The sequence below is a fragment of the Dermacentor andersoni genome, chromosome 1, assembly GCF_023375885.2.
Source record: "Dermacentor andersoni chromosome 1, qqDerAnde1_hic_scaffold, whole genome shotgun sequence".
Classification (NCBI taxonomy): domain Eukaryota; kingdom Metazoa; phylum Arthropoda; class Arachnida; order Ixodida; family Ixodidae; genus Dermacentor; species Dermacentor andersoni.
The window spans coordinates 352,471,877-352,482,789 of record NC_092814.1 but is presented as its reverse complement, the minus strand read 5'-3'; positions in this window follow the sequence as shown (position 1 = coordinate 352,482,789).

The window sequence follows — 10,913 nt, the reverse complement described above, 5'->3', positions numbered from 1 at the left end:
GGAACATCCTACATATGTAAGAAGTGATCTCCACGCTCTTAATGGTGGGTAGACAACTGGGTTTCAGCGGCTTTTTAATATGGCTGCGGTCACGGCTTCCGATTCAGTCCGAATGGTGACAAAATGCAGCGCTCACGCTATTGTTAGACGCCAATAAATAGCGAAATGAGCTTTCGCTTCCTGGTAACCCACCTTAAACTGGTTGTGACCGCGTATATCTATCCCACTTTGTGAACTGGTTCGGAGATTCTAGCGTCCGTAACGACTGAATCGACTTGTCAGCAGCGAAACGGCAGCAGGGTTCCTAATGGATTTTGAAAATGCGTTTTGCCGGACTAGTCAAGAATAATGAAAAAGCGCACAACTGAACCAAGGCAAACGATAAGGCAATCAGCGAAGCGATTCACTATGACGAAACCATCGCTCGGGACTGAGCTAATCGTCGGACTCCTGCGTGCAGCGTGGGAATCGATATTCCAACTCTTGGACGGAGGCTCCCTCCACGCTCTCACCGAGGCACCAGCTGAGCTCACGGGAGTCGCTAACCGCGAGCGAGTCGTCGAGGCCGTAACGTTCACTCCTGGAACGGATAAATGTACGCTTGGTGAATACTGCGAAAAGGTTAACATCAAGAACTTGCGCCAGCTGAGCTTCACTGACTGCCTCGCTCTGCCCTCCGACGTTCTTCTTGGTTTTGTCGCCAGCTGTGAGAACATCGAGGAGCTGCGCGTTGTGGACTGCGTCGTCGAGCATCCGGCGCATTTACCACTGCTCTCACAGAGGATCACAAAGGTGAAGATGCTACAGTGGTCACTTTACAAAGACCGCCACTACGAGTCGGGGTGAAAGACGCCGTGGGGGACACCAGCACGTGTTGCCATCTGAACACTCTCCAGTCCATGTGCGTGGAAGCTGCAGCGACGCCGCTTACAGCCGACTTCTTGGAGGTCGTCTTGAATGATTGCCACGGCCTGCAGAGCCTAAATGTCCCCGTCATACGAAAGGACGCCGTAGTGGTGCCTATGGGCGACGCCATTACCAGGATGAAGACACCCAGGCCCAGTCTGCGCACCTTCCAGTACACTTGCGAGCGGGCACCTCCGCCCGATTCCGGCTCTTACACGAAGCCTCACCAAGCCTCATACGACTCGAGGACCTTCGAGAGATGAGCACCTCGCTTCAGAGAGTGCACCGCGCGGTCACGGCTGTGGAAGCCGAAAGCCGCTTCCTCGGAGCAACGAAGCTCCCGAGCACTGGAACGACGTCATGTCCCTCTCACTAGCCCTGCTGACGCCGCCGCAACAGGTGCACCTCGAACGCCTCCATAGCTGTGCTCCCGAATTCCTAAAACCAATGCGGAAGTTCCTCCGATCGTGCCTCGCCAACATCTCCGAGCTCAGCCTGACGAAGAGCCACTTCTTGCTCGTGTGCAACTTCTGCTCAGTCGCTGGCCGGGCCTTGTCTCAGCTGCGCTCCCTGGCCCTTCCACCATGCGCCATGAATTGTGAAGACTCCCTAACCGATAATGAAAAAAAAAAAAAAGAGAAAACCTTCTCCGCAGTACACCGCGACGACAACCCGTTCACCGATCATGGTGTGGATTTGCTTGAGAAATAAATTCAAATGGGGGTATGGTTCCAAGAGATCCTCTCCTGGGACAATCATGTCAATAAGCTTAGCAATGATCTTAGCAAAGTAGTAGGCTGTATATATAAAATAGGTGATCTCATAACTTTATAGATAAAGAAAGCAATATACTACGCCCTTTTTTACTCGAAGCTAACTTATTGTGTCTTGATTTGGGGAACAACTACAGCAAAAAACTATGGTAAGTGATTAAGCTTGCAAAAACGAGTAGTCCGAATTTTCGAAAACTACCTTGCTAGGCCGCGTGACTTACCCGCGCACAATCTCTTCGGCAAACATTTACTGATCCGAGCAAATCAATTATTTTATTATAGATTACTCTTACATATAAAAAAACACAGGCTCCATGTTGTCAGCATACCCACTTCTCCTCGATACCCATTACGTTATCAAATCAAGAAAATACCATTCACGCGTACTAACTACGGACGTCAGGATATAAACTATCACATACCAAGGCTACTAAACATTGTTGAGCAAAAATTGATTTCTGTGCGCCTAATTTTAAGCAATGTATAAAAAACCTTCTGATACACAATGAAATTATTTATACATAAATTCTATCGCACTAAAATTTTTTTTATGCACTATATATGTATTCCTTATTCTGCGCGCTAATGTGAATGCACAAACAAAAATTGAAGCATAAATGTCTTTTTCACATAGTCATTGTATAATGTACACATTATCTTGTTTATTTGTATTTTCTACATCGTACTTGCTTGTTTCTTGTTATATTTGCTTTTTTCGTACATTGGATCATCATGTAAGCCGAACGCACTTAGGAGCAAGAGCCCCTGTCAGGCCAAATGGCCGTTAGCTCTTGTTTCCTCTTTCAGTAATGAAGAAAGAAAATAAACTTCAAACAAACAAACAAACAAATGCAGCTACTTTCTTTTTGATTTACCATTGACGTAGTTCGCGTAGCCTTCCCACCTTTGCGTAGGTCGCCAATATAAGCGAACATCCACCAATACTCACTCAACACTATTGCCAACTGAACTTAGCGAGAAGGGGGGGGGGGGGGGTTATGTGCGTTCATTATTAATGGTACGGAAGGAATGGCAAAAACCTTGTGATAATGCCTAACGTTGCAAGGCTTAAGTTGTGGCCTAAGTTTTTCTTGGTAGGATATTTCGGACTGATGTTTTAGTGCAAAATTTATGTATTAAGACAAAGGCGCTCACACAACACAATCGCTTTTGTTGTGTTCGCCTGCAAAGCCCCGATATATTTCGCAGTAAAACACCAGTTTGGTGCATAAACGTTTTACACGGTCACTTTTGCATGAAATAAAAGAAATGCTGAGAAATGTCTGTCCTGAATTGCAGCCGTGGCCAAAACGATGAGAAATTCGGAGTGAGAGGAAGGCTGCAGCCACGTCATGAGCGTGAGGCGTCAAATGTATTTTAACCGTGGAGCTATCGCTTTACTTATGCAAATGTCTCCAATGGTTTTCGCATAATTGTTGCTGTGGTCTGGAAAATTGGGTGCGCTGCAAGGCTGTTTTCATCAGAAAAACCTCGTCCAGCGACTCATTCCCGCCTTTATTTCAAAAACAAGACGTCCACTTATTTGAACCCGCTTGTGCAGTAATAGCAGTGATAGTAGTAGTGATTTAGGGGTGAGCACAACACGTTGCTTTCCGCCACGTTCGGGGGAGCCGGGAGTTAGAGACAAGAAAAAGAGATCAACCGGTTAGTACCGTTCAGGAAAGGGTTCTGAAACCGTCCCCCTTGTTCTCACGAAAGCATCGCCCACACACAGCTAGGACCAATCTGCTAAAAAAAAAAAAGAAGGGATACATTCATTTTGCGCACCATTCATGCTTTCCTGGAAGCGCACCCTACCTAGCGTGCTTCAATTCTCTGAAAACCGGAATGTTTCGGTAGAAGGCCACTTTCCAGGACAGCCAAACAGCGGTTCATTGTGTCTTGGGAAAAGGAGGAAGGGGTGGGGGGGGGGGGGGGTGCAGACAGGGTTTGTGCACAGTGCAGGAAGAGCGTAGGCAACACCATGCTTTTTTTTTTTTTTTCTCGTCAGATTAGGATTTTTCATGTCCTTGTTTGTTCGCGTAAATTGGTCGGGTGCGCTCCTATATAGTGCTGGAAAAACATATACGAAGCTGTGAATGCGAGGGTTGAGCCACTAGCGCGTGAAAACACCGTTCAAAGAAGAAATGCAGAGATAATACGACTTTCTACGTCCTCTTTTTTTTTTTAATACTCCTCTCACTAATGTTGCAAAATTTTGCAGCACCCGCATGTCCTTAACGTATTTATCTAAGAAAAATGGACATTTGAAAGTATAAATTTAATTTTTCGGACTAATTGTGCCAACAAACTAAGGTAGAATTTAAAAAAGAAATAAATTCAGGCGTGTTATATGCCAAAACCACTATTTGATTATGTGGTGCGTTTTATTGGGCGACTCTGCTTTAATTTAGACCATATGGGGTTCTTTTAGGGGCGCCTTATGCACGGCACACGCGCGTTTTGCATTTCGCCAGCATCGACATGCGGCTGGGATACGACCAATGTCACTAAGAAACCACGGCACGTACGGCGGAATATTTAATTCGCTGGAACAAGTACTGAAAAAAAATTATGGAAACTACTAGAGAGTTGGCACTATGCCGTAACGCAGGAATTAATTTCTGGGTGAATGTTCCAGAAATTCTTTCCCACCACTTTATTTCTATACTCCAAGAATTTGTTTAAGATTTATATCATTTTTTTGGTTTTGCTTTAAAATTATCGCGCATAGGCAATTCAAAGTGACACATAAGTGGTCCCTGCCGAAAATTTAAATGCCAACGTCGGAAACGACCTGCCGAACTCCCTGCTGGACAGCTCCAGCCGCTCTCCATTCCGACCGAACCATTCTTCCGTGTTGGTTTAGACCTTCTCGGTGCTTTTCCCGAGTCAAAATCCGGCAACAAGTGCGTCGCCGTTGCCAATGTATATGCGACCAGACATGCAACCACTCGAGCGCTCCCCACCAGCACTGCCACAGACGTTGCCAATTTTTACTACACGATGTTATTCTACACCACGGCACCCCTCGTCAATTTCTCACAGATCGAGGCCGCGACTTTCTGTCCCGTGTAATCGACGATAATTCGCGCTCCTCCTCAACGCAGCCCCAATTTGACTACTTCCTACCATCCCTAACGAATGGCCTCACCTAATGCCTAAATAGCGCCCTCACGGACATGTTTTCAACGTATGTTTAATCTTAATTAATGGGTTTTACGTGCCAAAACACGCCGTAGTGGAGGACTCCGGAAATTTTGACCACCTGGGGTTCTTTAACCTGCACCTAAATCTAAGTACACAGGTGTTTTCGCATTTCGCCCCCACCGAAATGCGGCCGCCGTGGCCGGGATTCGATCCCGCGACCTCGTGCTCAGCAGCCCAACACCATAGCGACTGAGCAACCACGGCGGGTGTATGTTTCATCTGACCACCGTGACTGGGACCTCGCGCTACCTTACGTAACCTTCGCCTACAATTCGTCGCGTGAAGACACCGCCCGGATATTCATAATTTTTTATGCTCTATTGTCGTAAATGGACGTTAATAAAAAGGCTCGGACATGATCATATATTTGTTTTCCACATCGGGAGGATGCAAGATTGTTTACAATGAGGTGATGTGAGACGTTCTCGAAGTCCAACGCCACAGGTCCAACGCCAGAATTGCTCTTGTTTCAGCTGTACTCTGAGCATACACAACATCCTACTTAATTTGTAGGATCGACTATGTCCTGCGCAGACAGACGTAGTTGATAGGCGAATACGGACGAATTGGTTCGCTTCGAGATAAGACAGGAAGCACATAAGAACTACGTGCTCGATGCGTTTGCCGATACAAGAAGTCAGGGAAACGGGTTTCAGATTTTGGAGGGACAACGGTTTCCCGGGTTTCAGAAGTAAGGTAATATCGGCGTGTCGCCATTACTGTGGAAGCGTTCCGTTTTCCACTTGTCGTTGTAATATGCAGTGAGTTGCCGTACGACCTGATCGCCGAGGTTGCGTAGTAGTGCATAATGAATGCCGCCTGCTTCGGGCGGCGTGTTACGTTAATTCTGTCTCTGTAATATCGCCGTCCAATCGGGTTTCTTCCTCGTGTGAATATTCTTCGTACTCTTGTCGGTGACCTGCAGTAATATGTCGTTGTTGCAGTCTTTCAAGGAGAGCGTCATCATCCATTTGTTCTTTGTGGATGATAGTGCGAACCGTATTGTGTGCGTTGGGTTGAGCAATGCTCTGAGGAAGGACCACGTTTTCTATGTACTTCGTCTGCCATTAAGGCGGTCGCAGAGGTTGTGTCAATTGTTATTAGTGAGGTTGGTGGCGTATTCTTCCGCTTCTGCTGTGATCCTGACAATTTCTTGTTTCAGCTTATGGTTGTGCCGCCGCCTCTTCCATCGTTTGGTCAGGCCTCTTCGAACATCGCAGAGGCAGAGCAGATTTCTGTCAACATCCTGTGTCTGCGTTTTTGCAGTGAGTTGCTTGGTGGCAGCGCTAAATTTTCGTGCAGCTGTTGTGTCCACTCGTGTAGAAATGGCGTGACGTGTTGTTGAGACTTCGATCTGCTGCGCCGGAAAGCGTCCCAGTTGGTTACCTTAATTGCAGTTGTTGGGTGCGTATGGCCACCAGTTGGACTTCTGTGGCTATATTGCCGTGGTCACTGCCCAGGTTCTCCATTAGATTGTTCCAGGAGCGTTGAGTCAACCCTTTGACCATTGTTAGTTCGGGGCAAGTATCCCTGCTTACGTTGTTACCCGTTCTAGTTGGTGTGTCGGGTTCTGTCAGCAGAATGAATCGATGAAGGCTTGCGGCGTGGGCTAGACGGCGGCCTTTTGGAGTTTCTTTTTGGTACCCCTAGGCTGGGTGGGACGCATTGAAATCTCCCAGAATATTAAGTATTCTGGCTTGTTTGCTCGCGGCCGAAACAAGATGTCCGAAGTTTTCTAGTCGCGATTTAGGTGCACTGTACATATTAAGTAAATCAAGCTGGTTCGATATCGACTCCTGCGTACAATTTCTAAGAGCGCATGCTAATCGGGAGATCGCGACACGCGTGTGGGTGACGCACGGGCGCGATTCATAGCAGCCGCCGCAGACAGACCGCTGCTCATGGAGCGCTTTGTTTCCATACAGACGACGCGCGCTACTCTGGCGCCATCTCGTACCCACCGTCGCCGTGGCGATATCCTTTTGTTCTCAGCCTTTCGTTCTACGAACGAGAATGCGGCCCTTCGTCGCGGGGAAATCGTGCCACCAGTGTCAGCGGTGACAACACCCAAGGGAGCCTCACATCGAGCGTTACTCGTAGCTACATGCCATCGGCCCTTGCAGACGCAGCGATACCAGTCGCACGCGCTGGTATTGTGAACAGAATGCAGACACTGACGCAGCGGACGAACGTAACCCTTCCCATCTCACGGTACCCTGCCGCCGGCACGCCGACGCTCAACGCACGAACGGGCGCCTAACAGCTGCGCTCTAAAAAGGAGTAAATACAGTAATCAGCAAACTGACGAAAACTACCCAATGCCAATAACCAACTCGGCACAGAGTGCAAGCCAAGAGGAGCTATAGATCCGACACATTAAAGGGTTGCCGTGACAGACGTTCATTGAAAAGCGGCACATACGCAGTGCAGTTGTGGCGCGGCCTCCTGAAGCCTCGGGTTTCTCGAGGAACATCGCGACGAGGTTCGATTCCGCTCTGCATAAGAGAAATTAAGGGATATTTTTCATCATTGTAGAGCTGCACATTAGCAATTGGCACACACCTCGGTGCCCAAGTTGGCGTCAAATATGCTCATAGAAGAGCGACATGCACCCACTGGTACCTACCAGAAACCAAGTTGACACCGAAGAGGTTTACTGAACATCAGCACAGACTGAGTGCTACATACCCAGTGTTCCAAATGAGCATCAAAATTTTCCTCGAACAGTGGTACCTACCTACCCACTCCCGCATCTACTGTGACTTACTTACTGTCACTTACTGACCCAGGTAGGCGGGAAAATGGTTAGATATAAACATATATAGATAGCTAGAGAGATACTTACCCCACAGAAAGCTTCATGATCGAAGCCAATAAAAATGCTCACCGATTTAAAAAGCGCAATAACAACACCAGCTAGAGTACCACGAGCAGCACACGATAACAATGGCTTTAGAGCAGTGCTTTGTCATCCTTGGTCTTGACTTATCCTGTGTTCTTGCGCTGTTTCAACTCCAACACGTATAGTCTAGATCGTGTCAGAACCCTCATTCAGTCCATATGTCTTAAAAAAAGAAACTAAATAGACTGGAATACATGTATCGCTAATTATTTCCAGCCCAGTCCTTCGAGCACCTTATCAGGACCAATTTAGTCGCCAACAGCATGAATTAGTTTATTTATTTGTAATATACCTTACAAGGCCCCTACATGGGGGTTGAGTAAGGTGGGCATAGAATCACTGTAGTCACTTATTGGTACATGGATGTGACTTTCATCTGAGTCTCGGGCGGGCCTATTAACACGTGGGCCAGCTTCTCACTGGCGATCCTGTTGTCGGCGCGGTCTTCTTTCGGAGCCCGTGGAGGTAGAAGTCCTTTTCGCCGTCCACCCTTTTGTGTCAGCTAGGAGAGAGCGAGGGGGGGGGGGGCGTTCTTGCGTTCCGGTTGGTCTTGCTTCGTCTCCCCTCTTGTATCAGCTGGTGGAGAGCGGTGGGGGAGGGGGGCGTCTTTTTGCCTTTTAGTTTGTCTGCTTTCCTTTTTATTCAGCTATCGTCGATTCGGAGAAGAGGACCATTATGTTGACGTGGGGAAGCCCGTTTGAGTGCTTCTCAAACCTGATAGGTCGATCCTAACGTCGGCCAAACACCAATAGTGTGTCTGCGCTACGTCGCGCACGGAAAGCAAAGAAGGCGAACACGACGGGCATTCCACGGACAGAAAGCAAGCAAGCAAGACAGTGCAGTTCCTGCTACTTTAAGCTCGGATTGGTCTCACCATCAATGTAAGTGCTTCCTACTAAAGGCAGGGTTCACTTCGGTGGCTCAAGCCTGCTATTTTCGTCGACTATGTCACGTTTCGATAGCCAATTAGTAGTTTAACCTGACAACGTGATCATTTTCGGCACGAATGAGAAGGCGTAGTGGTGACAAAGCTATCCCGACGATTTTTACCGCAGAAGAAAAGAAAAATAAAGAATACGCAGTGAATACGTAAAAACCAAAATTAAGGTGGCCAACTACCTGTGAATCAAGCCTATAGTCGAGTTAATGTGGTTACCTTATTTTCCGTAGCTTTATCACAGCTATCCCTCGCTCAGTGAAGCTGAGCAAAACGCGTAAATAAATAAAAAAAATTGTGCAGATCCCACTCACATTGGTAATTGATGTAAGCGAAGCTTTCCATGCTCGATCCTTTGATTCACTATATTTAGCGGTAGTGTTTACGGCTAAGCTTAATTTCTTCGACGTTTAGTCTAACAAGAGAGTGGTGAGTTCATGTTAAACGTTACATTTCGTGCTGGGAGAGGTGTTTGCTTGAGGCGTAGTTGAGCGCCATATTTCGTAACCTTAGCGGGGATTGATTATAGTCATTGCCTCACATGGCATATCTTATTGTGGCAGAAGTATTAAACTTGAATTGGATTATGGGGCTGGTACTCACCAAAAGCACAATCGGATTAGGAGGCACGTCGTAGTGGCGGACTGCAGAATAATTTTGACACCGCGATGCTTTTTAACGTGCCCCAAAATCTAAGTGCACGTGCTTTTTCTATTTCACCCCCGTCGAAATGCGGTTGCCGTGACCTGGATCAAATCCGCGACCTCTAGAAATGCCATAGCCGCACAACTACCGTGGCGGGCACAGAAGTGTTGATTTGGCGGTCGATTGGTCTCGTAGTGTCGCCTGGACCCTGCGATGCGCTTTAATTTATTCGGCTATGCTTCTGCACGCCCTGCGTAGTTTTCCGCTTCGCATATTCGCATGGTGTTTATTTTTCAGAAATAGCAGAAACGTACTCTTCCGTACCTTCAGCCTACGCTTATCCAGTTTTCCCGCAACGGCCGTCGTATAGTAATAGTGTTTTCTTGCCTCCTCACTCACAGTAAAATATTTTGCGCGCACAATTGACAAGGACGCAGTGAAGGGGGACACACGAGGGCTTCACTGTGTCCTTGTCAATTGTGCGCGCTAAATATTTTACTATGAATTCGTACGAACTCGGCCAACTATCAGTTCTGCTGCCTTCTCACTTCTCCCCCCGTCGCCACTGCAGTATTGGAACTGCCTCTCACAGTAAAATATTTTGCGCGCACAATTGACAAGGACGCAGTGAAGGGGGACACACGAGGGCTTCACTGTGTCCTTGTCAATTGTGCGCGCTAAATATTTTACTATGAATTCGTACCAACTCGGCCAACTATCAGTTCTGCTGCCTTGTCACTTCTCCCCCCTCGCCACTGCAGTATTGGAACTGCCTCTCACAGTAAAATATTTTGCGCGCACAATTGACAAGGACGCAGTGAAGGGGGACACACGAGGGCTTCACTGTGTCCTTGTCAATTGTGCGCGCTAAATATTTTACTATGAATTCGTACCAACTCGGCCAACTATCAGTTCTGCTGCCTTCTCACTTCTCCCCCCCTCGCCACTTCAGTATTGGAACTGCCTCTTCAAGTCTTCCCTCCCCCCAACCGTCCTACAGTAGAAAGGGAAGCGCTGCAGTTTCTGGAATGCTACTGTAGGCAGTCACGGATAATTTCAGCTGTCAAGTGGCTAAACTGACGACGGCGAGGGGGTCCAGAGGGTGTTGTGCACATTCGACGCGGTGGGCTGAAAACAAGTTTCTAGCGTCGCCTTTCCTCTCTAACGTTATCATTTTTGGCACGAATGAGAAGGCGTAGTGGTAACAAAGCTGTCCCGACGATTTTTACCGCTGAAGGAAAGAAAAAGAAAGAAGACGCAGTGAATACAAAAAAACCAAAATTAAGACGGACAACAACCTGTGAAGCAGGCCTATAGTCGCGTTAATGTGGTTATCTTATTTTCCTCACGATTTTGTCCCTTCCAAATTACCTTCTGATGACCAGCCGATCATATGTAGTGATAATGTATCGGGAGAGCAGCACATACCACAGAAGAAGAGGGAAAAGTAAAATAAGAATTAGAATATCATCATTGGCCTGTAATATCCTACCAGTGCGAACCTTTCTGAATATCTACGTATTCCCACAGAGGACATCTC